Consider the following 26,213-nt stretch of genomic DNA (forward strand, 5'->3'; position numbering starts at 1 on the left):
TGCATTTAGTATGCTGTATTTAGTATGCTGCATTTAGTATGCTGCATTTAGTATGCCGCATTTAGTATGCTGTATTTAGTATGCCACATTTAGTGTGCCGCGTTTAGTGTGCTGCATTTAGTATGCTGTATTTAGTATGCTGCATTTAGTATGCTGTATTTAGTATGCCACGTTTAGTATGCCGCATTTAGTATGCTGTATTTAGTATGCCACATTTAGTATGCCGCATTTAGTATGCTGTATTTAGTATGCCACATTTAGTATGCTGCATTTAGTATGCTGCATTTAGTATGCTGCATTTAGTATGCCACATTTAGTATGCCGCGTTTAGTATGCCGCATTTAGTATGCCGCATTTAGTATGCTGCATTTAGTATGCCGCGTTTAGTATGCTGCATTTAGTATGCTGCATTTGGTATGCTGCATTTAGTATGCTCTATTAGCCTATATGTTTGACTAACAGCTAGGCTATATGCACGGTGAATGGTGCATAAATAGGCTAAATTCAGAATGGCACCGTATTCATTATATAGCGCACTACTTTTAGCCCTATGGGCCCTGGTCAAAAGTAGTGCACTATATACGACATAGGGTGCCATTCTGGTCAAAAGTAGTGCACTATATGGGACATAGGGTGCCATTCTGGTCAAAAGTAGTGCACTATATAGGACATAGGGTGCCATTCTGGTCAAAAGTAGTGCACTATATGGGACATAGGGTGCCATTCTGGTCAAAAGTAGTGCACTATATAGGGTACATATACATAGGGTGTCATTACGGATGGAACCACAGTCTCTTATTAAGTATCCTCCAGCTTTTTATCTCTTCCTTTCCTATGTGTCAGAATGGTGCAGGTAACAATCTGTTAATACTATGTTCTGTAGTGGCTACAGGTAACAATCTGTTCATTCTGTTCTATGGCTTCACTTGCTATATGTCTCCATAGATCTATGGCTTCATTTGCTATATGTCTCCATAGATCTATGGCTTCATTTGCTATATGTCTCCATAGATCTATGGCTTCATTTGCTATATGTCTCCATAGCTCTATGAAATAAACATGCATATGTTCCCCTGTCCATAGACTATCTTGCCTAATTCCATATTTGCATAATAGTTTCAAACAAAAAATTAATGTTTCCATACCATACTATATTTTTCACCACTATAAATACAACAATTGCAAGTTAAACTGGTAAATTCATCAGTAGCATGAGCATAGAGTAACTGAAGCCAAGGTGAACCTACATATATATATACACATATATATTATCTATATATTATCTTGCAGAGCAGTGTGGATCTAGTACCATTATAGCTATGTACAGTTGAACTTTATTCAGTGAATATATATATATATATATATATATTTATTTATATATTCACTGAATAAATATATATATATATATATATTTATATTTATATATTCACTGAATAAAGTTCAACTGTACATAGCTATAATGGTACTAGATCCACACTGCTCTGCAAGATAACAGCCTGCTGAGAGAGAAAAATAAGAAGAGCTGTTACCAAATGATCCACTACTCCCTATTTAATGAACAACTTTCCCTACGGGGCCCCAGTCGTCAAAAGTAGTGCACTATAAAGGGAATAGGGTGCCATTTGGGACACAAGCACACACACACACGTTTGAATCTGCGCCATGTACCACTCTCCCCCACCACCACACTCATTTGAGACGTATGCCTGCTATCATTACATAAACAAGGAGAGGTGTTAAAAATATATATTTTTTCCATTCCATCTTTTTTACAGTACTGGTATCTGTATTGGTAAAGTATCTGGCTAACAACGGCAGGTCAAGTCTGGTGTAGTAGGTGATAAATGACTAAACATGACAGTGATAATAATAATATATATATATATACACACACATTTTAATATTTTAAGCTACTTTTAAAGTAAATTACCTGCAGTCAACTTGTGCAATACATTAGAAGATAAAGAAGATCAGGTTCTTCATTTCACCTGTCACATTATTGTACATTATAAAGCTTACCCATAGTACCCAGTCACATGGTGTTTGTTTACAAGCACACAACTACAGAGAGACAAGGAGCCTTGTGAGTCATGCACTATTGTGCAGCACATGCCAGGTGATCTATATATTTTTTATTTAATTTAAAGTGGAGCTCGATAATCCTAGATTTATTTCGGTCTTGTCAGCCTTTTATCTCTGAAACATCAAATTCCTTATACAAAAGAGCAGAAAATGTGCAATTGATTTTCCCCTCTACTTTCTCTCGGTATTGTTATTCTATAGTCTAATTGAAGGTCAGTGTTTGGTTTCCTTTCCCTCTCAGTATTGTCATTCTATAGTCTAATTGAGGTCAGTGTTTGGTTTCCTTTCCCTCTCAGCCTATTTTTTCTTTGTTTTTTAACTAGGCAAGTTAGTTAAGAACAAATTCTTATTTATAATGAAAAGATCCCTATATGTTGCCATTTCAGACACAGCCACAGAGCAGGCCACTCTCCTGAACAAGAATGAATCTAATAATCTAAAATAAAATGCTTAATCCTGACGATAAAAGCATTGAATTCCATCTTAAAAACGAAGTAAACAGAGGATACAAGCCCATGGTTGATTTACTTTTATTTAACTAGGCAAGTCAGTTAAGAACAAATTCTTATTTTCAATGACAGGTTAACTGCCTGTTCAGAGTCAGAATGACAGATTTGTACCTTGTCAGCTCGGGGGTTTGAACTTGCAACCATTCCGGTTACTAGTCCAACACTCTAACCACTAGGCTACCCTGCCACCCAAAAGACTCAATGGAATGCAATGTAAATATATTATTCTCCCCAGCTTTTGGCCAATGTCGTCCAATTTAAACCGGTTAATAAATAGACCTTGGAATAAGGGGGTCATTTGGGACACAACCCTTGATCTCTTGTGATTCGGAATATTGCTGAATGCATGAAATCCAAGGTCATTTGAAGATTGCTTTTTTTTAACAATTGTTTGGTCACTTTCAAGAAAAAGGGGGGAACCACAGAGGAATGATTATACATATTAATATTTTTTGTTAAATATTTCCATAAATATTTTTTTAATATATTTTTTATATGATTTCTCATTATTTCTCTTTTCTCTCTGCATTGTTGAGAAGGGTCTGTACGTAAGAATTTCACTGTTAGTTCACACCTGTTGTTTACCAAGCATGTGACAAATAAAATGTTGATTTTTGATTTGATATAAACATGGGATCACAGAGAAGAAGACAAGACAGAAAATACAGTATGAACAATGTTCACGTCAAAGATGGCGTTGTCTCTTCCATTGCAATGAAAACCCTCTCTCTCTCTCTATCTCTCTCTCCCATCCCTCCCTCTCTCTCTCTCCCATCCCTCCTTCTCTGCCCCTCTCTCCCTCTCTCTCTTTCTCTCTCCCTATCCCTCACTACCTCTCTCTCTCTCTCTGCCCCTCTCCCCATCCCTCCATTTCTCTCTCGCTCTCTTTTCAGGTATGCACATGCTTTCTAAGCAGAGCCCCACACTGGAGGTGTCATAATACCCATAAAACCTAGCGGTCAAACAGGGAAATGGTTCCAATAGTTTTTCCAGCATTCCATTTTTCCCCATAGGGTATTTTAGAAACATTTAACATAAGGGCTGTGTTTCATGTAGGCTTACCCTGGCGTGACGTTTTAATAATCATTTAAATCTCTCCAGGACAAGGTGACTATATAGCTGGCACCTTTGCTATCAGGTATTGTGCCAACTTATTAAAACTTGCACTACACATTTCCCAGAATTGTACATTTAAATAAATGTAGCCAATTTATTAATTACTACATTTAATTAATATTAAATAGTTGATCCAGTGATTCTTCCCTTTTCCCATCGATTCGTCAGTCCCCTCCAGAGCATCATGGTATTTGTAGTTCTTTATGATAGCCACATTAGCAGCTAATTAACATTTCAGTTTTGGAAGGGTAAATACAAACCAATATATTGATTAAAGTCACCTTGTCCGAGAGAGATTTACACAGTTATCAAAACGTCACGCCAGGGTAAACCTACCTGAAACACAGCCCTTATTTTAAGTGTTTCTAAAAATCCCCAATGGGAAATAAATGGAATGGTGGAAAAACAATTGGAACCATTTCCCTGTACAACCGCTAGGTTTTATGGGGGATATTATGAATCATACTACAGGTACTCTATGACATATAAGTATCATAAAAGCTTTCAACTCCTCCAGTAACACAACAACACAGCCAGTCCAGCTAAAGGGAGTGACTTTAACAAGGCAACAACGCATCCCAAATGACACCCTATTCCCTACATAGTGCAATACTTTTGACCAGGACCCATCAAAAGTAGTACACTACAGGGTGCTTTTCATCAAAGACACGTGATCTAATTAACTCATGAAGATCAAATTGCACTCAGGTGTCACGACTTCCACCGAAGTTGGCTCCCCTGACACTGCATGCTAGCTAATAACACAATCTAAAACGGATCCAAGCTAGTAACAGGGCCCTTAGTATCGCGACCAAAATACATTCTAAGTAAATGAAACAAACAAAGCAGAGTGTGTGTGTGTGTGTGCTTGTGTCTGTGTGTGAGATTCTCAAAGTCAACGAAACCATATGTGAGAGCCCGAACACCCCGCGCCATGTGAGAGCCTGAACACCCCGCGCCATGTGAGAGCCCGAACACCCAAACACCAACATGTGCATTGCATTCATCAGATGAATTAGAAATCATCAATAGAGCCACACAAAAACACTCTGCATCATGTCCCATTTCATGCTTTTGCTCTGACTGTTTCCCATGTGTTTCAGAGCTTATCTCTGTCTGCTTAGAGACTTTCAGGATATGAGAGACCCATGAAAACTATGCTGCCCTAACTCTCAAACAAGCCCCATTATTATTGTTGGCACTCAGGAGTTATTTACAAAAGCAGATGGAGGGAGAAACCAACAGCTCCCGGCTCGGGTTATACAGCTCTCATTATTCTTCTCTACGTCCCGCCCTCATCTCATCTCTCACGTTAAAAAGTAACCTACGGCCACACCACACCCAACTCTCACTCCTATTACTCTCTATTGCTACAACAGTCCTTGCGGTTTCATAACATCAAATGTGTGTAATGTGCCCTTCCCCCTCCCCCTTCTGGAACAATGCTTTATGATCTAGAGAAGTATTTTCCTTTGACATATTCCTGGCAGGGAGTACTGGGAGGGGCAGAGAGAGAGAGAGAGAGAGAGAGACAGAGGCAGAGACAGAGAGGCAGACAGAGAGAGAGACAGAGAAAGAGACAGAGACAGAGAGACAAAGAGAGAGACAGAGACACAGAGAGAGAGATAGACACAGAGAAAGAGACAGAGAGGCAGACAGAGAGAGAGACAGAGAAAGAGACAGAGACAGAGAGACAGACAAAGAGAGAGAGAGACAGACAGAGAGAGAAAGAGAGACTCAGAGAGAGAGAGACAGAGAGAGGGAGAGAGAGAGAGAGAGAGAGAGAGACAGAAAGAGAGAGAGAGACACAGAGAGGCAGAAAGAGAGAGAGAGAGAGAGAGAGAGAGAGAAGATTCACCCTGCACACACTAATTGACAACCAAACAAACCAAAACAAAGGTAAAGTCTTCTCATGCTTTGTTGATTTCAAACAAGCCTTTGACTCAATTTGGAATGAGAGTCTGCTATACAAATTGATGTAAAGTGGTGTTAGGGGTAAAACATATGACATTGTAAAATCCATGCAAACAAACAACAAGTGTGTGGTTAAAATTGGCAAAAAAACACACATTTTTTCACACAGGGCCGTGGGGTGAGACAGGGATGCAGCTTAAGCCCCACCCTCTTCAACATATATATCAACGAACTGGCGCGGGCACTAGAAAAGTCTGCAGCACCCGGCCTCACCCTACTAGAATCTGAAGTCAAATGTCTACTGTTTGCTGATTATCTGGTGCTTCTGTCACCAACCAAGGAGGGCCTACAGCAGCACTTAGATCTTCTGCACAGATTCTGCCAGACCTGGGCCCTGACAGTAAATCTCAGTAAGACCAAAATAATGGTGTTCCAAAAAAGGTCCAGTCACCAGGACCACAAATACAATTTCCATCTAGACACTGTTGCCCTAGAGCACACAAAAAACTATACATACCTTGGCCTGAACATCAGTGCCACAGGTAACTTCCACAAAGCTGGGAACAATCTGAGAGACAAGGCAAGAAGGGCATTCAATGCCATCAAAAGGAACATAAAATTCAACATACCAATTAGGGTCTGGCTAAAAATACTTGAATCAGTCATAGAGCCCATTGCTCTTTATGGTTGTGAGGTCTGGGGTCCGCTCACCAACCAAGACTTCACAAAATTGGACAAACACCAAATTGAGACTCTGCATGCAGGATACTGCAAAAACATCCTCCGTGTACAACGTAGAACACCAAATAATGCATGCAGAGCAGAATTAAGCCGATACCCACTAATTATCAAAATCCAGAAAAGTGCTGTTAAATTCTACAACCACCTAAAAGGAAGCGATTCCCAAACCTTCCATAACAAAGCCATCTCTTACAGAGAGATGAACCTGGAGAAGAGTCCCCTAAGCAAGTTGGTCCTGGGGCTCTGTTCACAAATGCAAACACATCCCACAGAGCCCCAGGACAAGCAGTACAATTAGACCCAACCAAATCATGAGAAAACAAAAAGATAATTACTTGACACATTGGAAAGAATTAACAAAAAAACAGAGCAAACTAGAATGCTATTTGGCCCTAACCAGAGAGTACACAGTGGCAGAATACCTGACCACTGTGACTGACCGAAACTTAAGGAAAGCTTTGACTATGTACAGACTCAGTGAGCATAGCCTTGCTATTGAGAAAGGCCGCCGTAGGCAGACATGGCTCTCAAGAGAAGACAGGCTATGTGCACACTGCCCACAAAATGAGGTGGAAACTGAGCTGCACTTCCTAACCTCCTGCCAAATGTGTGACTATATTAGAGACACATATTTCCCTCAGATTACACAGATCCACAAAGAATTCGAAAACAAATCCAATTTTGATAAACTCCCATATCTACTGGGTGAAATACCGCAGTGTTCCATCACAGCAGCAAGATTTGTGACCTGTTGCCACGAGAAAAGGGCAACCAGTGACGAACAAACACCATTGTAAATACAACCCATATTTATTTTCCCTTGTACCTTAACCATTTGTACACTGTTAAAACACTGTATATATACATAATATGACATTTGTAATGTCTTTATTGTTTTGAAACTTCTGTATGTGTAGTGTTTACTGTTCATTTTTATTGTTATTTTCACTTTTGTATATTATCTACCTCACTTGGTTTGGCAATGTTAACACATGTTTCCCATGACAATAAAGCTCCTTGAATTGAATTGAGAGACAGCGACAGAGAGACAGAGAGAGAGACAGAGAGACACAGAGAGAGAGACAGAGACAGAGAGAGAGAGAGAGAGAGAGACAGAGAGAGACAGACAGAGAGACACAGAGAGAGAGACAGAGAAACAGAGACAGAGAGAGAGAGACTCAGAGAGAGAGAGAGACAGGGACAGAGACAGAGAGAGAGAGAGAGACAGAGAGAGAGACAGAGAGAGAGAGAGAGAGAGAGGGGGGAGAGAGAGAGAGAGAGAGAGAAGAGAAAGAGACAGAGACAGAGAGAGAGAGAGAGAGAGACAGAGAGAGAGAGAGAGAGACAGAGAGAGAGAGAGGGGGGAGAGAGAGAGACAGAGAGAGACAGAGAAAGAGACAGAGAGAGAGACAGAGAGACAGAGAGAGAGACAGAGAAAGAGACAGAGAGAGAGACAGAGAGACAGAGAGAGAGAGAGAGAGAGAGAGAGACAATTGTATAATTGCTGTTATGTAAAGTCAAATGACCAGGTTGAGTGATAAAGAAAACTGTGAACAAGACTTGTTGTGTTCATGGAATCATTCGACAGACAAGCAAGTGATAGAAAGCAACAAAAACCAACAACAATCAAACAACATTCTTCCATTTGTGTCTCTCTGTGACTGCAAAACATCTTCTAATCAAACGATGAGCTCATCAAAATGTGCTCAATGGAGACATGAGAGTAAAAAATGTGGCCACAAAAGGATCAAAGAAAAAAATTGGGGAGGAATTGGAGGGAAGGAGATGAGCGTTATACATCATTGTAGTTTGCTGTGTAACTGTGCTATGAGTGAAGGCCTGCAGGGAACACGAGACCACCCAACCAGAAAGCTTCTGGTTTCTGACAATGGCAGCTCCTAACCAGTTAGTTAACCCGCCTCTTTCTGACCACAGAACATTTCTATATACGCCTCTTTCCTTCCTCCCTTGTTGGCGACATTGTTTGCGTACGGTTTGGCGGTTTGGTATTCCTTAGACTTACGACACTGACTCCTCAGTTTAAAAAAATTATCCTGCAACAGCTGCTACTACCAACAGTTAAAACAGTGTGATCTGGCAGGGCTTGACTGGCAGGGCTTGACTGGCAGGGCTTGACTGGCCATTTCATATTAAGTGGGTTTACAGTAACCGATGTGTTTAGTGTCGTGTTGTGGTCAACATCTTGGAGGACTATATCTTTGAGTGAAGGACACTTACGTACTTTGGATTGCTCAAGCAAGGCCAAGGGCTCTGTCTCTTTGCTTCCTGTTTGTCTGTTAACAGAGGAACACACGGAGAGAGAAGAGGAACAGGAGTTAATCACATTGATTGATCGACTAGTTAGGTTCATTCTCACGTCCACACGTCTCTCTTGCATATGTTACTCACACAAGAGAGCAACCAACGTCAACACACATTCATTCATGGCTTTCGGACAGACATAGAAACAAAATTCAGAAACTATGCCCGGACTAATATGCTACTGCTCCAGGGATATCTACATGACTAGGTCACACATCTTCAGTGTGTTCTGATTGTGTCTTCATAACAATGCAATGGACCTTCACCTCAGAGACAATGGACCTTCACCTTAGAGAGAATGGACCTTCACCGAAGAGAGAATGGACCTTCGCCTCAGAGAGAATGGACCATCGCCTCAGAGAGAATGGACCATCGCCTCTTAGAGAATAGACCATCGCCTCAGAGAGAATAGACCTTCGCCTCAGAGAGAATAGACCTTCGCCTCAGAGAGAATAGACCTTCGCCTCAGAGAGAATAGACCTTCGCCTCAGAGAGAATAGACCTTTGCCTCAGAGAGAATAGACCTTCGCCTCAGAGAGAATAGACCTTTGCCTCAGAGAGAATAGACCTTTGCCTCAGAGAGAATAGACCTTCGCCTCAGAGAGAATAGACCTTCGCCTCAGAGAGAATAGACCTTCACCTAAGAGAGAATGGGCTGTGTGCTCGAATTTTATACACCTGTCAGCAACGGGTGTGGCTGAAATAGACGAATCCTCTAATTTGAAGGGGTGCCCACATACTGCTGTATATATACTGTATCAGCTCATCTGTAAAGAGTCAAGCGTGTTTTCAACACATGTAAATACTGAAAGTGGTACAGGTGGAGCAAGAGATTCTATGTTCCAATACCCACTGGACACAAACTGGTTGTGTGTAGTAAAGGAGAACAGGTGTAGGTAATGATGATTCTTTCTATAAGCCTACAGCCTACAGAGATTCTATATTCCAATACCCACTGGACACAAACTGGTTGTGTGTAGTAAAGGAGAACAGGTGTAGGTAATGATGATTCTTTCTATAAGCCTACAGCCTACAGAGATTCTATATTCCAATACCCACTGGACACAAACTGGTTGTGTGTAGTAAAGGAGAACAGGTGTAGGTAATGATGATTCTTTCTATAAGCCTACAGCCTACAGAGATTCTATATTCCAATACCCACTGGACACAAACTGGTTGTGTGTAGTAAAGGAGAACAGGTGTAGGTAATGATGATTCTTTCTATAAGCCTACAGCCTACAGAGATTCTATATTCCAATACCCACTGGACACAAACTGGTTGAATCAACATTGTTCATTTTCTCAGTGCCGAAAGAAATTAGAGGGAACATTGGTGACGACGCTGAATCAATGTGGAAAACTGATTCGATTTGCAAAAAAGTCAAAGTAAAGGGCATTTCGTCTTTTTTTTCCCACCTAACTTTTAACCTACATCCAGCGACATGGTGAAATGTTTTGTTGATTTCACATTAAATTCACGTTAGTGGACAACTCAACCAAATATAAATCAAAACTAGATGTTTAAACTGACGTCTTTGCCAAGCGGGTAATGTGAATTATGTGGCAGACCATAGCAGGCAGCCACACCATTTTAAATATGTACCACAGATCACTCAACACAACCAGAAAGACGCGACGCATGACAGCTGGGTCATTTCAGTTTTCCCAACGCAACACTAGTATGTTCAAACCACAACTTGAACACATCGCTGGACTATCAAATGTCACCAAAACAGTCTCAAACAAAAACAGTCACGAGGTATTGGCCCTTTACTTAGACTGCTCCACCTGGGGAGTCAACACCTTGGCTTGTACACAGACCTCACATACCCAGCTGCTGTCTGCCTTAGGCCTAGTTCTGATGTCTGCATGTGTCTGCTAATACGTTTAGCCAAGATTCACTCTCAGTTCAGGTCTATTAACATGTTAGAAACAACTAGCGACTAGCCTTAGGCTAATGTAACAGTTAGCGTCTCGCTGGAGGTTATAGTATATGCAGAAAGTATTCACACTCCTTGAATTTTTCCACATTTAGTTGTTTTTCAACCTAAATTTAAAATGGATTAAATAGAGATTTTTGGGGGAGGTGGGGGGGCTGTCACTGGCCTTCACACAATTACCCACGTAATGTCAAAGTGGAATTATCTTTTTCGAAATATGTACCAATTAATTACAAATGAAAATCTGAAATGTCTTGAGTCAATAAGTATTCAACCCATTTGTTATGGCAAACTTAAATAAGTTCAGGAATAAACATTTGCTTAACAAGTCACATAATAAGTTACATAGATCAATGTTCAAATAATAGTGTTTAACATGATTTTTGAATGACTACCTCATCTCTGTACCCCACACATACTAAACTCGCTTTATTGTATTGGTGAGAGGTTAACATTTTTCTTTTTTTTTGGGGGGGGGGGTATGATATTGGTGTCTCACTCATCATTATTCACAATTCATTATCCGTAATCATACACATTAATTTAGAAGTGTTTAGAAACATATACTATTCATATATATGATCCTGGCCTTCTAGCCTTCATTTCTCAGAACAAGAATAGACTGACGCGTTTCAGGCCATTTTGAGCCTGTAATTGAACCCACAAATGCTGATGCTCCAGATACTCACCTAGTCTAAAGAAGGACAGTTTTCTTGCTTCTTTAATCAGGACACCAGTTTTCAGCTCTGCTAACATAATTGCAAAAGGGTTTTCTAATGATCAATTAGCCTTTTTAAAATGATGAACTTGGATTAGCTTGAAAATAAACCTTGGATTAGCTAGCACAACGTGCCATTGAAACACAGGAGTGATGGATGCTGATAATGGACCTCTGTACGCCTATGTAGATATTCCATAAAAAAATAAGCCGTTTCCAGCTACAAGAGTCATTTACAACATGAACAATGTCTACACTGTATTTCTGATAAATTTGATGTTATTTTAATGGACAAAAAAAATGTGGTTTTCTTTCAAAAAACAAGGAAATTTGTAAAGGACCCCAAACTTTTGAACGGAAGTGTATATATTTGCGTATAAAAGCGTTTCCAATGATATTTCTCGCATAATTAATTTTACCAACACATAAAGATCCCACCTTGTCTAAGCGTATTTAGTTTTGTCGACATTTTTAACCTTTTTCTGTTTCCCCATCAGGCCTGTAGGGACATTTTTCATCCCACATGTACTTTCTATACATAATGGATGGAAACCTGCTTACTGTCCCAATATTTTTGGATCTCACAGTACTAGCACATGTCTGAAGATGAAGAAATATCTGATTGATGATTCATAAAGTATCTGGAGAATTCTGTTTTCCTGAATGACAATGGTCCTTTTCAGCAGTGCCTTTAAGCTTGGAGCTTGAAATCAATAATAAAGATCTAATTGTTTAAGCATTATGCTAGCCAACTGCTTTGGTATTGATATTTTCCAATTAAACTTTGCCATTTGTCTCGACAGTGAAAAGCTGAACCTTGGTACGTTGTATGTCAAGTGCCTTCCATCCGGCTTAGTTCACAATTCCTAGCTACGTTTGAAGGTCTCCACTTTGACTAGAAGAGGGTACTGTGAAACAAAGAAGAGTCTTTCCTCTTGAGCAAAAACACCAACTGGTGGACTGGATTCCTCACAGACAGGCATGGACTAGTGACAACCTGCCCCCCCCCACCCCCACCCCCACCCCCACCCCCACCCCCACAGACAAATTCTTTAAAGACAAGTTGTGTTTTTATGAACAACTGTCATTAGTCTGCTGCCTCCTCCCTTGTTGTGGTGAACAGCTGAACTGTTCTTTACGTCCAAGAAAATGACAGAACATAACTGTGTTTACAGTTTACAGACTATTTCACTGGCAGTTGAAAAACAGAAGTAAAAGTTTTAGTAAACGGTGAAGAGGCGAAAATCTTTACAGGATTTTGATTTATTACTTAAAAACGGGATGAACCGGTTTTTAGGATCAACTCCAAACACAAACCTTTGGCCCATAAAACAGTTCAATTTGCATTGTGTTAACAAACTGCATCTTCGCTAGATTTATAGTTATCTATCACTCCGGTGTTCCGTTTGTGCTTACCCGTTTGAAGTTGCAGAAGAGCAGAAACCAAGCGCGTCATAGCTACATGTTGTTATCTATAGCGAATAGCCACCTGTGAGCTAGGAGTTTGGTTAACGGATCCAACAAGTGTTTCTCTCTTTTCAAACCCTCATTAAAAAAGGTCTTTCATCACACCAAGCTAAAAAACTCTTCCTATCCTTACTGCTTTTATTGTTGGCGTAGCTAGCTAGTTGGTTGCCCGGCTACTGAAATAGATAGGCCAGTAGTGATAAACGCCAAGCTATACGAGGTTGGATTGTCACTGTGTTTGCATAGAGAGACTCAGGGTATGACAGCTGTCATTCATTTGTATTAATTGACCTCCTGTCACAAGGGGGAGATCAACAACATACCGTAGGTAAGACGGTGAGTCTCAAGGAATTCCATAAACGTGCACTCTGTCTGTAATCAGTTTAATTAAGAAGATTCCGGTAAGATTTGGTTGATCTGATTTGCATTTGGTTGTTTTTATGTCTGTTTGGAAACATTTCCTGACCACATAAATGGGCTCTTGCCACGGGTGCTATTAACATAGGAACATGTCAACCTTGACTTGGCATTGACTTGTTACACGGGCGTCACAAATCCAAAACACTGTGTACTATTGGTCACACCTACATGGTAAAGCACCATTAGTCAAAGCAACGCAACTGGAATAACAGTTACAGAGATGTTCTGAGAAACACCAAAGTCACTGCTTCAGGTTGGTTTATAAAAGGAAAAACTACCGTTTTAATGATCACAATCACTGCAGTGCACACAGAGGAGAGGCGCTAGCTAGCTTGCTAAAGGGAGTGTGGGGCATGGGGCCTGGGCCGGGAATTAGACTGACTAGAATATTGATTGTACCCATGAGTGTACTGTCAAATTTCCGTCACCTTATGGGCTTTTCCCCGTTCTAGTCAGTCAAACAAATAGATTGATTTCTATGTGCCTCCAGTCTTACCACCATCTCAGTGCTAGCTTACGTGGAGAAACGGGCTAGGCTACAAGTCCCACCTCAGGCAGTGCTAGCTTTTTTACATTTACATCATTTAGCAGGTGCACTTATCCAGAGAGACTTACAGTAGTGGGGGCAACAGGCTAAACGGCTGGGTGTTGTGCTCTACAGGGCTGAGCAGGACCCACCCTGGGCTGGGTGCTATGCGGTGCAGTGCTGTGCTACGAGGCTGGGCCCCACCTTGCCTCGAGTCCTGTCTCAGTGAAGGTTGTTTGCTTGCTAAGAGCTTGTAGCAACAGGCTACAGGGTTAGACACCCTAGCCTCTCAGTGCTAGCTAGGTTGCTAAGAGAGCAACCAATGGGCTAGGCAACAGGCCTGGGTGTTGTGTTGTGCTCTACAGGGCTGAGCAGGCCCCACTCTGGGCTGGGTGTTGTGCTCTACAGGGCTGAGCAGGCCCCACTCTGGGCTGGGTGCTATGCTCTACAGGGCTGAGCAGGCCCCACTCTGGGCTGGGTGCTATGCTCTACAGTGCTGAGCAGGCCCCACCCTGGGCTCCAGTCTCACACATTACTTGATAGCGCTGTCAGGCCAGCTGGACCGGAGCCCAGTCTCTCCTCTGTACCTCTCCCACAGTGACTAACTCCAAAGAAATGACCTCCACTCACTCTACCCAGCCTCTCTGTGTGCTGCCTGCAAACTCAGAGCATGTCAGCACAGGGTCCAGAAACAAAACAGAATCACTTTTCTTTCTTTCTTCATTTGGTTGCGTCATGTTAGGCAACTACAATCATCGTCACTGAATGGATCTCTGTACCTGATTGTGCCAAGGAGCCGTATAGACTCTCCAGTTTGGTAAACACCTAGAGAGTTAGTCTTGTATCTGGTAAACACCTAGAGAGTTAGTCTCGTATCTGGTAAACACTTAGAGAGTTAGTCTCGTATCTGAAAGGATCTTAAGTTGATTGATTGAAGACAACTATCAAGAATAGATTGAAAAGTGGTTCGTGATAAAGAAAACTAATCATCAAACAATGAAATACTGGTGAGTGGCAAGATTTGGTTAAGGATCTATGGACTCTGGTCTAAAGTAGTACACTATGAAGTGCATAGGGTGCCATTTGGGACACACCCCTAAGCTAAGGAGAATAGACATACTGAATCATCCCAATGCTATCAAACAGAATTGTCTCAATGTTTTGCTCCTCCCTTTGTTTTTGCATAAGATTTTGCATAAGCAAACGTGAAAACGAGGCAAATGTGATTCTTCTACAGTGCATGGTGTGAAAAACCTCAAATCGTAAAGCATAACATTGATCAATAATAAATCATTTTATTGAAATGATTTACATTTTGTTTCCAGATGCTCATCAAAATACATCAACAGATAAGGACTGCATACAAGGATTTTGTTCTTTAAGTAGGCTGGTTGTTGTCTGTCCCAAAGTGACAGGAACACTGTTTATTGCTTGTGTGAATGTCACCAGTGGCTAATGGTAATTCCACACCTCCATTTAAATCTTAATGGTAATTACAGGCTAATATCACACCTCCATATAAATCTTAATGGTAATTACAGGCTAATGTCACACCTCCATTTTAATCTTTAAATGAATGGTTTCCCCTGGAGCTTTGGAAATCAACATTTAATACCAGAAACTCTATGAAATGTTATAGTTATTGTTGAGTTGAATCATTCTAATGTTTTCCAGTGACATGACATATTGATAGATAGTTTGTAACACACCTGTAACCTTTTGACTGTTTGCAACTTTAAAAACCTTCTGCACATTCCATAGGTTTTATTTCAGCGTTGAAGCACAGCTGTGGTTGGAAACAAATGGGTTTTAACAAGTAAAGACAAGTGCTGAGAAGGAGGTAAAGAAATTACAGTTTAAAAAAACACGTGAGCTTGTATATGTTGCCAGCCGGGAAAACAACCTCAACAAAGCAACATATATTCGCATTACTCGCACTGCCACCCGGACATTTAGGCACTCCACTCCGAGTGCATCTCAGTGCTGCAGGCGTCACTACAGACACTAGTATACCCGGACCAATGTTGAAAACTCAATGCCCCCCCCTTTGCCTAAAATATTTTCTGAATACTCTAAAATCTCAGGAAATAAAATGGAACGTGGAGGGGAAGAAAAGAAATAATGACAATAGAAAAAAAAAACGATCTTAAGCTTTAAATGGACCACAAAAAATGCAACCTTCCGGTAACTTGTCCAACTCTCTAACCACTAGGCTACCCTGCCGTCCCATTACTCAACAATATGAAAGCAGATTTAATTAAATGGAATAATCTTCCCATAAATCTTACAGGTACAATTAACCTCTTCAGAACGGCATGCAATGCCCTCCAACGAACCATCAAACAGGCAAAGCGTCAATACAGGACTAAGATTGAATCCTACTACACCGGCTCCAACGCTCATCGGATGTGGCAGGGCTTGGAAACTATTACAGACTACAAAGGGAAGCACAGCTGCGAGCTGCCCAGTGGCACGAGCCTACCAGACCAGCTAAATTACTTCTATGCACACTTCGAGGCAAGCAACACTGAAGCATGCATGAGAGCACCAGCTGTTCCGGACGACTGTGTGAGTACCAGCTGTTCCGGACGACAGTCTCTATAGCCGGTGTGAGTAAGATATTTAAACAGGTCAACATTCACAAGGCCGCAGGGCCAGACAGATTACCAGGACATGCACTCCGAGCACATGCTGACCAAGCGTCTTCACTGAAATTTTCAACCTGTCCCTGACTTAGTCTGTAATAGCAACATGTTTCATGCAGACCACCATAGTCCCTGTGCCCACGAACACCAAGGTAACCTGCCTAAATGACTACCGACCCGTAGCACTCACGTCTGTAGCCATGAAGTGCTTTGAAAGGCTGTTCATGGCTCACATCAACACCATTATCTCAAAAACCCTAGACCAACTCCAATTTGCATACCACCCCAGCAGATCCACAGATGATGCAATCTCTATTGCACTCCACACTGCCCTTTCCCACCGGGACAAAGGAGACACAGCTCAGCATTCAACACCACCATAGTGCCCTAAAAACCTCCCTCTGCAACTGGATGATGGGATTCCTGATGTGCCGCCCCCAGGTGGTGATGGTAGGTAGCAACACATCTGCCACGCTGATCCCTAACACTGCACTGCCCAGGGGTTTGTGCTCAGTCCCCTCCTGTACACCCTGTTCACCCATGACCACATGGCCAATCACGACTCCAACACCATCATTAAGTTTGCCGATGACACAACAGTGGTAGGCCTGATCAACGACAACAATGAGACAGCCTATAGGGAGGAGGTCAGAGACCTGGCAGTGTGGTGAGAGGATAACAACCTCTCCCTCAACGTGATCAAAACAAAGGAGATGATTGTGGCCTACAGGAAAAGGAGGACCGAGCACACCCCCATTCTCATCAACGGGGCTGTAGTGGAGCAGGTTGAGAGCTTCAAGTTCCTTGGTGTCCACATCACCAACGAACTGTCATGGTCCAAACATACCAAGACAGTCGTGAAGAGGGCACGAAAATGCCTATTCCCCCTCAAGAGACTGAAAAGATTTGGCATGGGTCCCCAGATCCTCAAAAAGTTATACAGCTGCACCATCGAGAGCATTGGTTGCATCACTGCCGCGTATGGTAACTGCTCGGGCTCCTTCCGCAAGGGTAGTGCGTATGGCCCAGTACATCACTGGGGCCAAGCTTCTTGCCATCCAGGACCTCTATACCAGTCAGAGGATTGTCTTAAAAATTGCAAACGATTCCAGCCACCCTAGTCATAGACTGTTCTCTCTGCTACTGCACGGCAAGTGGTTCCCGGAGCACGAATTCTAGGTCCAAAAGGCTTCTTAACAGCTTCTACCCCCAAGCCATAAGACTCCTGAACAGCTTACTTAAAACTGCATTGTTGGTTAAGGGCTTGTAAGTAAGCATTTCACTGTGAGTTCTACCTACACCTGTTGTATTCGGGCTCATGTGACAAATACATTTTGATTTGATTTGATTGGGACGTAGACTGACCAGGTGAATCCAGGTGAAAGCCTTATTGATTTCACCTGGAAAACTTTAATCAGTGTAGATGAAGGAGAGGAAACAGGTCAAATAAGGAATTTTAAGCCTTTACATATGGATTGTGTATGTGTGACATTCAGAAGGTGAATGGGCAACTCACAATATTTAAGTACCTTTGAAATGGGGCATGGTAGTAGGTGCCAGGCGCACCGGTTTGAGTGTGTCAAGAACTGCTACGCTGCTGGGTTTTTCAAGCTGAGTTTTTCACGCTGAACAGTTTCCCCGTGTGTATCAAGAATGTTCCACCACCCAAAAGATATCCAGCCAACTTGACACAAGTGTTGGAAGCATTAGAGACAACCTGGGCCAGCACCTGTGGAATGCCATTCGACACCTTGTGGAGTCCATTTCCCTGACGAATTGAGGCGGTTCTGAGGGCAAAAGGGGCGGTTCTGAGGGCAAAAGGGGCGGTTCTGAGGGCAAAAGGGGCGGTTCTGAGGGCAGAAGGGGGTGCAACTCCATAGTAGAAAGGTGTTCCTAATGTTTTGCGCACTCAGTGTAAATCTCTCTCTTTCTGCATATTTCAAGACATGGTGTATGAGGATGCGGTGAGGTACCCGATAGGTTGGTCGATACTTAAAATCCTCCATCGTTAACACAATGGAAAGGTCAAATACTTTATTATCTTAATGTTGAAAGTGCTTGTGGGTGACGGAGAGAAACTAAATGGTGCAGTTTGAGGGCATGTGGCGGAGAATGATGCGGGCTCTGGAGATGGGGGTGTGAGCAGGTGGGTCTGGGCAGAGGTGATGTTGTGGATGTTGGTGAGCATCTGTATGTTCTCGTTTGTATATGAATGTTTTGTATTGTTTAAAGTGGGGAGGGGCAGGAGGGAGTGGGGAGGTGAGAGTGGGTGGGGGTGGGAGGGGGTGAGGGAGGGAATGGGGTGGGAGTGGGGATGAAGAAGGGGAGGTAGGTAAGTGGGAAGGGGGGAAAGATTGGGGAATGGGTAGGAGGATGTGGGAGGATGGAGGGCTAGGGAGGGCTGAGGAGGGAGTGGCTCTCTGGAAATCTGTGTACAATCACTCAGTCTGAAAGAGGTATTTTTAAAGAATTATTGTCATGAACATTGCTACAGTTCATTATGGCAAAATACACTATATGACCAAAAGTATGTGGACACCTGCTCGTCAAACATTTCATTCTAAAATCATGGGCATTAATAAGGAGTTATTAATGCTCCCCCCTGTGCTGCGATAACAACCTCCACTCTTCTGGGAAGTCTTTCCACTAGATGTTGCAACATTGGTGCAGGGACTTTGGGTCTTCGGTCGGGTCACTGATGTTGGGCGATTAGGCCTGGCTTATAGTCGGCGTTCCAATTCATCACAAAAGGTGTTCGATGGGGCTGAGGTAAGGGCTCTGTACAGGCCAGTCAAGTTGTTCCACACCGAACTTGACAAACAATTTTTTTAGGACCTCGCTTTGTGCATGGCGGCACTGTCATGCTGAAACAGGAAATGGCCTTCCCCAAACTGTTGCCACAAAGTTGGAAGCGCAGAATCATCTAGAAAGTCATTGTATGCTGTACCGTTAAGATTTCCCTTCACTGGAACTAAGGGACCTAGCCTGCCAGATGGTGAAGCGTGATTCATCGCTCCAGAGTCCACTGCTCCAGAGTCCACTGCTCCAGAGTCCACTGCTCCAGAGTCCACTGCTCCAGAGTCCACTGCTCCAGAGTCTACTGCTCCAGAGTCCACTGCTCCAGAGTCCACTGCTCCAGAGTCTACTGCTCCAGAGTCCACTGCTCCAGAGTCTACTGCTCCAGAGTCCACTGCTCCAGAGTCTACTGCTCCAGAGTCTACTGCTCCAGAGTCTACTGCTCCAGAGTCTACTGCTCCAGAGTCCACTGCTCCAGAGTCTACTGCTCCAGAGTCTACTGCTCCAGAGTCTACTGCTCCAGAGTCCACTGCTCCAGAGTCCACTGCTCCAGAGTCTACTGCTCCAGAGTCTACTGCTCCAGAGTCCACTGCTCCAGAGTCTACTGCTCCAGAGTCCACTGCTCCAGAGTCTACTGCTCCAGAGTCTACTGCTCCAGAGTCCACTGCTCCAGAGTCCACTGCTCCAGAGTCCACTGCTCCAGAGTCTACTGCTCCAGAGTCCACTGCTCCAGAGTCTACTGCTCCAGAGTCCACTGCTCCAGAGTCTACTGCTCCAGAGTCCACTGCTCCAGAGTCCACTGCTCCAGAGTCCACTGCTCCAGAGTCCACTGCTCCAGAGTCCACTGCTCCAGAGTCCACTGCTCCAGTTTCCACTGCTCCAGAGTCCACTGCTCCAGTTTCCACTGCTCCAGAGTCTACTGCTCCAGAGTCTACTGCTCCAGTTTCCACTGCTCCAGAGTCCACTGCTCCAGACTCCATTTCGGCCAACACTTGTGCATAGTGATCTTAGGCTGGTGTGTGTACGGCTGCTCAGCCATGGAAACCCATTTCAGGAAGCTCCTGGTGAACAGTTCTTGTGCTGACGTTACTTCCAGAGGCAGTTTGGAACTCGGTAGTGAGTGTTCTAACCGAGGACAGGAGATTTTTACACGCTGCGCGCTTCAGCACTCGCCGGTCCCGTTCTGTGAGTTTGTGTGGCCTACCACTTTGCGGTTGAGCCGTTGTTGCTCCTAGATGTTTCCACTTCACAATAACCACACTTACATTTGACCAGGGCAGCTTTACCAGGGCATTCATTTGCCGAACTGACTTGTTGGAAAGGTGACATCCTATGACGGTGTCACGTTGAAAGTCACTGAGCTCTTCAGTAAGGCCATTCTACTGCCAATGTTTGTCAATGAAGATTCAGAGAAATAAGCTTTTTTGTGCCTATGGAACATTCCTGGGATCGTTTATTTCAGCTCATGAAACATGGGACAAACACTTTACATGTTGCGTTTATATTTTTGTTCAGTGTACTCATGTATATATAGCATAAGTCCATGAGTCAAGAGAGATTTTTTTAGATGGGTTTACAGTTACACAGAGGGGGAGGAAAACCCCCACAATATTGGAGCTTTAGCCAACAATTTACCAAGTTGGGATCAATATGTATTACTGTACACTTCTAGTCCTTATTTCACCAATTCTGATGGACGGACAGCTGCTTCAGGGCACCAGGTGTGAAATCTATGTGATAAATAAAATCAATGACTTAAATGGCCCAATTATCTACAATTAAAACACCCAGGGAACAATCAGACACAGAGATGAATACAAGTGTAAAAGTAAAATCTCTCTCTCACACAATTAAATTTCAATTTAAAGGGCTTTATTGGCATGTTTACATTGCCAAAGCAAGTGAAGTAGATAATAACAAAAGTGAAATAAACAATAAAAAGCAACAGTAAACATTAAACATTAGTAAACAAGTTTCCACAAGACATTCACAAAATAATAAAGACCTTTCAAATGTCATATTATGTCTATATACAGTGTTGTAATGACGTGCAAATGGTTAAAGTACAAAAGGGAAGATAAATAAACATAAATATGGGGTTGTATTTACAATGGTGTTTGTTCTTCACTGCTTGCCCTTTTCTTGTGGCAACAGGTCACAAATCTTGCTGCTGTGATGGAACACTGCGGTATTTCACCCAGTAGATATGGGAGTTTATCAAAATTGGGTTTGTTTTCAAATTCTTTGTGGGTCTGTGTAATCTGAGGGAAATATGTGTCTCTAATATGGTCATACATTTGGCAGGAGGTTAGGAAGTGCAGCTCAGTTTCCACCTCATTTTGTGGGCAGTGTGCACATAGCCTGTCTTCTCTTGAGAGCCATGTCTGCCTACGGCGGCCTTTCTCAATAGCAAGGCTATGCTCACTGAGTCTGTACATAGTCAAAGATTTCCTTAAGTTTGGGTCAGTCACAGTGGTCAGGTATTCTTCCACTTTGTACTCTCTGTTTAGGGCCAAACAGCATCCTAGTTTGCTCTGTTTTTTGTTAATACTTTCCAATGTGTCAAGTAATTATCTTTTAGTTTTCTCTCTCTTTCTCGCTCTTCTCTCTCTCTCTCTCCCCTCTCCCTCCTCTCTCCTCTCTCTCTCCCTCTCGAATGGGCCCGTGATGAGGAAATGAAAAAAGGAAGTGTGAGAGAGTCTGGGCTCTTTCCATCTCACACTGGCACAGTGAGAATGCCACTCCTCTCCTCTGCTATCAACAGTTGGCAGAGGAAAGCTGTGGTGGCAGGCTTGTTGGAATACAATGATGAATAACGATGTCAGGGGGTTGTCAAGAAAACCTCAGATTCAGAACAGAGCCTTTCTTAAATTATTGCTTACTTTTTTCCAATCCATATTTGACACTTACTATATTCTCTGTTTTGAACAAGTACTACCGGGTCAAATGAACTGCTTAAAACACTGAATACAGTGTATAGGCTATACTTTTTACATACCTTCACAATAATAACAACGTTTACATTTAAAGGACTAGTACAGTCAAAAACGTGATTTTACTGTGTCGCCACACTATGGGGTTGGAATAATATTGTGAATTTGTGAAAAATGGTGATAATTCCCGTTTAGTGTTAGAGCTGTTGGGGGAAAAATTGACTAAAATTACAGCCTATTTTGTTGGGATGGCGTTTTGGCCCGCCAGGTGACATCACCAGGCGGAATGTTTAGTTAAGAGTGTTCCATATTTCTCTGTCAATAACAGCTTTCAGTTTCCCCTTCCCCACTCAGACCACTCCCAGATAGACCTTGCAAAAGTCTTGCTTGAGAAATTGCTTGTGCCAATCTAAAATCACTGTGAAATATATTTTCCATAACAAAATATATAGTATTTTCAGCTGTTTTAAGCTCAATTAAAAAAAAACCTAAAGACACAAAAACAAAACTTAAGAACTGGCAGCATAGAAATAGCACACATAGAACAGATCTACAACTTGCTTTCAAGTTGAATGATTTTGTTTAAAAATGTTTTATTTAAGTCAGTGAAGAAAAATTCTTATTTACAATGACAGGCTTCTAGGGAACAGTCCAGTTCAGGGGCAGAACAACAGATTTGTAGCTCGGGGATTCGATCCAGCAACCTTTCAGTTACTGGCTCAACGCGCTAACCACTAGGCTACCAGCCACCCCAATGACAGATCTATAGCACACTATGTGAATTCGGTAGGGTTGCCCAAAAAGTTACATATTGCCACTTTAAGCATGACTTGACCGACCATACAGCCCATCACTTCGACAGGAACAATTGGAGAGCGCTATTCTTTAACAGCTTTAAGGCATTCTGTGTGAGCTCGCTGGCTCTGATGACATCCTATAGTGAGTGTTCTCTGGGAGAGCGCTATTCTTTAACAGCTTTAGGGCATTCTGTGTGAGCTCGCTGGCTCTGATGACATCCTATAGCGAGTGTTCTCTGGGAGAGCGCTATTCTTTAACAGCTTTAAGGCATTCTGTGTGAGCTCGCTGGCTCTGATGACATCCTATAGTGAGTGTTCTCTGGGAGAGCGCTATTCTTTAACAGCTTTAGGGCATTCTGTGTGAGCTCGCTGGCTCTGATGACATCCTATAGTGAGTGTTCTCTGGGAGAGCGCTATTCTTTAACAGCTTTAAGGCATTCTGTGTGAGCTCGGCTGGCTCTGGTGACATCCTATAGCGAGTGTTCTCTGGGAGAGCGCTATTCTTTAACAGCTTTAGGGCATTCTGTGTGAGCTCGCTGGCTCTGATGACATCCTATAGTGAGTGTTCTCTGGGAGAGCGCTATTCTTTAACAGCTTTAGGGCATTCTGTGTGAGCTCGCTGGCTCTGATGACATCCTATAGTGAGTGTTCTCTGGGAGAGCGCTATTCTTTAACAGCTTTAGGGCATTCTGTGTGAGCTCGCTGGCTCTGATGACATCCTATAGCGAGTGTTCTCTGGGAGAGCACTATTCTTTTCCTTGCTGTTTCACAGAAGAACGTCGGCCAGGGTGTGGCAGAAGGGGGAAGGGAGAGCTTTTAAAAATATGAATTTCCACCCAACTATTACAAAGCATAATGTTTGAGGGGTCAATGTCGCTACATCTCTATCTATGTCTATTGTGATGAAGAAACTAACAAAAATGTGTCTGTTTCGTTTGATCATAACTCTTCAAGGTTAATACACGCCTGAAGTTACAACAGCGTAGTTCTTCTGTTATTCAAACACATTCTGTATCTTTGTTTCTGAGCTCGATTTTTGTTTTTTAACGATGTCTCTATGTGCTGCAGGAGTCTTGATTCTTTTCCCCTCTTTTCCTCAGACCTGGTTTCAATTAGTAATTATTTCCTAACCACTACATTGCATTACCATACCCCACCCACTCTCCTAAATTCTCTCTCTCTCCACCCTGGCTAGAATCCCAGGATAAAACGAATCGACTTAAAACTGCGAGCGAGAAAGTCCGTAAAACTCCACCCATGTCAACATGTTACACTGAGAAAACTTTTTTTGTTTGTTGCTAAATTCGAAATGTACCGTTTTTTGTTATACTATATTAAACCCGTTACTATATTACACTCTGAAACCCGTTGGTTTCGTGAAGATGGGTTATAAATATGTTGTTCTAAGACTTCTGTACATGATTGCAGATTGTGTGCAATTCTTTTCTCTCTCTCTCTCTTCCCTTGGTGCGCCTCCCTGAACCAGAAGCAGGAGGAGGTGAAGGACTTGTAAGAGAGTAGAATCCACACCCAAGTCTGTAGGCTATCTTAAAACGCTTTATGGCGAACTGCCTTTACTGATAGCAATTTCTTAGCAAATAATTACTCATACTCAACACAAACACTCGACTTGATAGATTAGAGGCACATAGAACAAATATAATTTAACTTGACAGGTTTTACATCAATGATGATGTTTGGGGCGGTTTCTTTAAACAACTCTCTTTTTTCTTTACTGCGTGCAGGGCAGGGTTAGGATAAGAATATCAATATCCACGTTGCTGAGATGAAATAACAACTGGACTAGGCTATACATTTGCATGGGTTTTTAAAATTATATACATATTTTTTTAAATGGTATAACACATCCCCGGGAAACTTAAATTACTCTGGTATGTAAAGTCCTTCACGTGAGTGGCGTCGCTTCATGTACCCCAGTCAGCTGTATTTAGTGCACCGTAACAGAGAGTGAAATGAGAAGTGAGACCCATGTCACCGTTCATGTGGGTGGGGACACACACCCACTTCATCTCGTGTTCTACATTACAGAACTTTGAACGAGAAAACAAAGTAGCACCGCGGACCACCACCCTTCCTCTTCAGTTACTGTGGTGAAAGACTCTCATTCTTATTTTCAAAAATGTTATGTCAATTTAGCTTTAAAACAGCACGATTGCCACGTCATTTATACATATGCATTATAACTTTTTGAGGGAGTTTACCAGATATGATACCATCACCATCATAAAATGTTACAAATCATCTAAATTAAAATTGTGATGACAAAAGTAAATTGTTGTTTTTACCTGAGCAGTCTGAGCTGCAACAACTTCAACACAGCAACTTGAGCATCGTTGGCAATGTCCTCTTCCCCTCCTGCTGTCCCAGCAGTCGATAAAAGCACGTCTTCTTCTTCCCAATCAAACGTTCTTTCTCACTTCTAAAATACTTGTCTTTCTCTATCAACCCGAGTCTCCCTCCGTGTCCAGGGCGTTTTTCTCTCTCCCCTCCCTTCTCACTCTCTCCACTTAGAGAGTGCGTGTTGCCTTTTTTTCAGGTCTGCGTGGCTGTTGCTCCGGGCGATGCAGAATGGTTGGACATGCGAACGGGTAGGGCTACTGGTCTTGGATAAAGGGAGGAATAGAGGGCGGGAGGTAACGGGAGGTGTAGAAGGGAGTGGCCGTAGTCTCCCCTTCTGTCTCTGCCCTTCCAATGCAACTTGACTCAGGGGGACATAACATAGTAAACTAAATCCGGGACATTCAAATGATACAAAACAAAAATACAAAACGCAACATGCAACAATTTCACGATTTTATTGAGTTACATTTCATATATGGAAATAAGTCAATTGAAATTGATTCATTGGGCCCTAATCTATGGATTTGTTATGATTGGGCAGGGTGGTTTCACCATGGTCCTGTTCCCCAACAAAATACATTTATAAGAGAGTTTTAGAGAGTAAAGAAACTCAAATACATGTCTTTCAAATATTTAAAAAAATGTGGGTATCTTTTTCATTGAAGAAATACTCTCTCTTGTTTCTCTATAATCTTTTGCAATACTTTTTTTGTTGGAATCGATAGGAATTGAACAATATAATCTTTTGTGAAGGAGCTTTGGTTGAAACGGAGCAGTTACAATTGTATTGCTTTGAATAACTGTCCAACTTTATTCTCTCAGATTCAAGAGATCCCATTCAAGACTTGAAACAAACCTTTGTTATGATATATTATAAGCGTCCCAAATGGGACCCTATTCATAACTGGCACCAGAGTCCTGGTCAA

At 42.4% G+C, this 26,213-nt stretch overlaps 1 protein-coding gene across 1 annotated transcript in view; it reads right to left on the minus strand.

The window, feature by feature from the left end:
- Positions 1–25,525, minus strand: part of LOC112234828 (neuroblast differentiation-associated protein AHNAK) — a 57,099-nt gene extending 31,574 nt beyond the window's left edge. Inside the window, 2 exon segments of the mRNA XM_042326126.1 lie at positions 8,605–8,656; positions 25,233–25,525. The gene's annotated coding sequence lies outside the window, so the exon portion shown is untranslated.
- Between the last annotated feature and the right edge of the window lie 688 nt (positions 25,526–26,213).

This window comes from Oncorhynchus tshawytscha, linkage group LG08, assembly GCF_018296145.1.
Source record: "Oncorhynchus tshawytscha isolate Ot180627B linkage group LG08, Otsh_v2.0, whole genome shotgun sequence".
Classification (NCBI taxonomy): domain Eukaryota; kingdom Metazoa; phylum Chordata; class Actinopteri; order Salmoniformes; family Salmonidae; genus Oncorhynchus; species Oncorhynchus tshawytscha.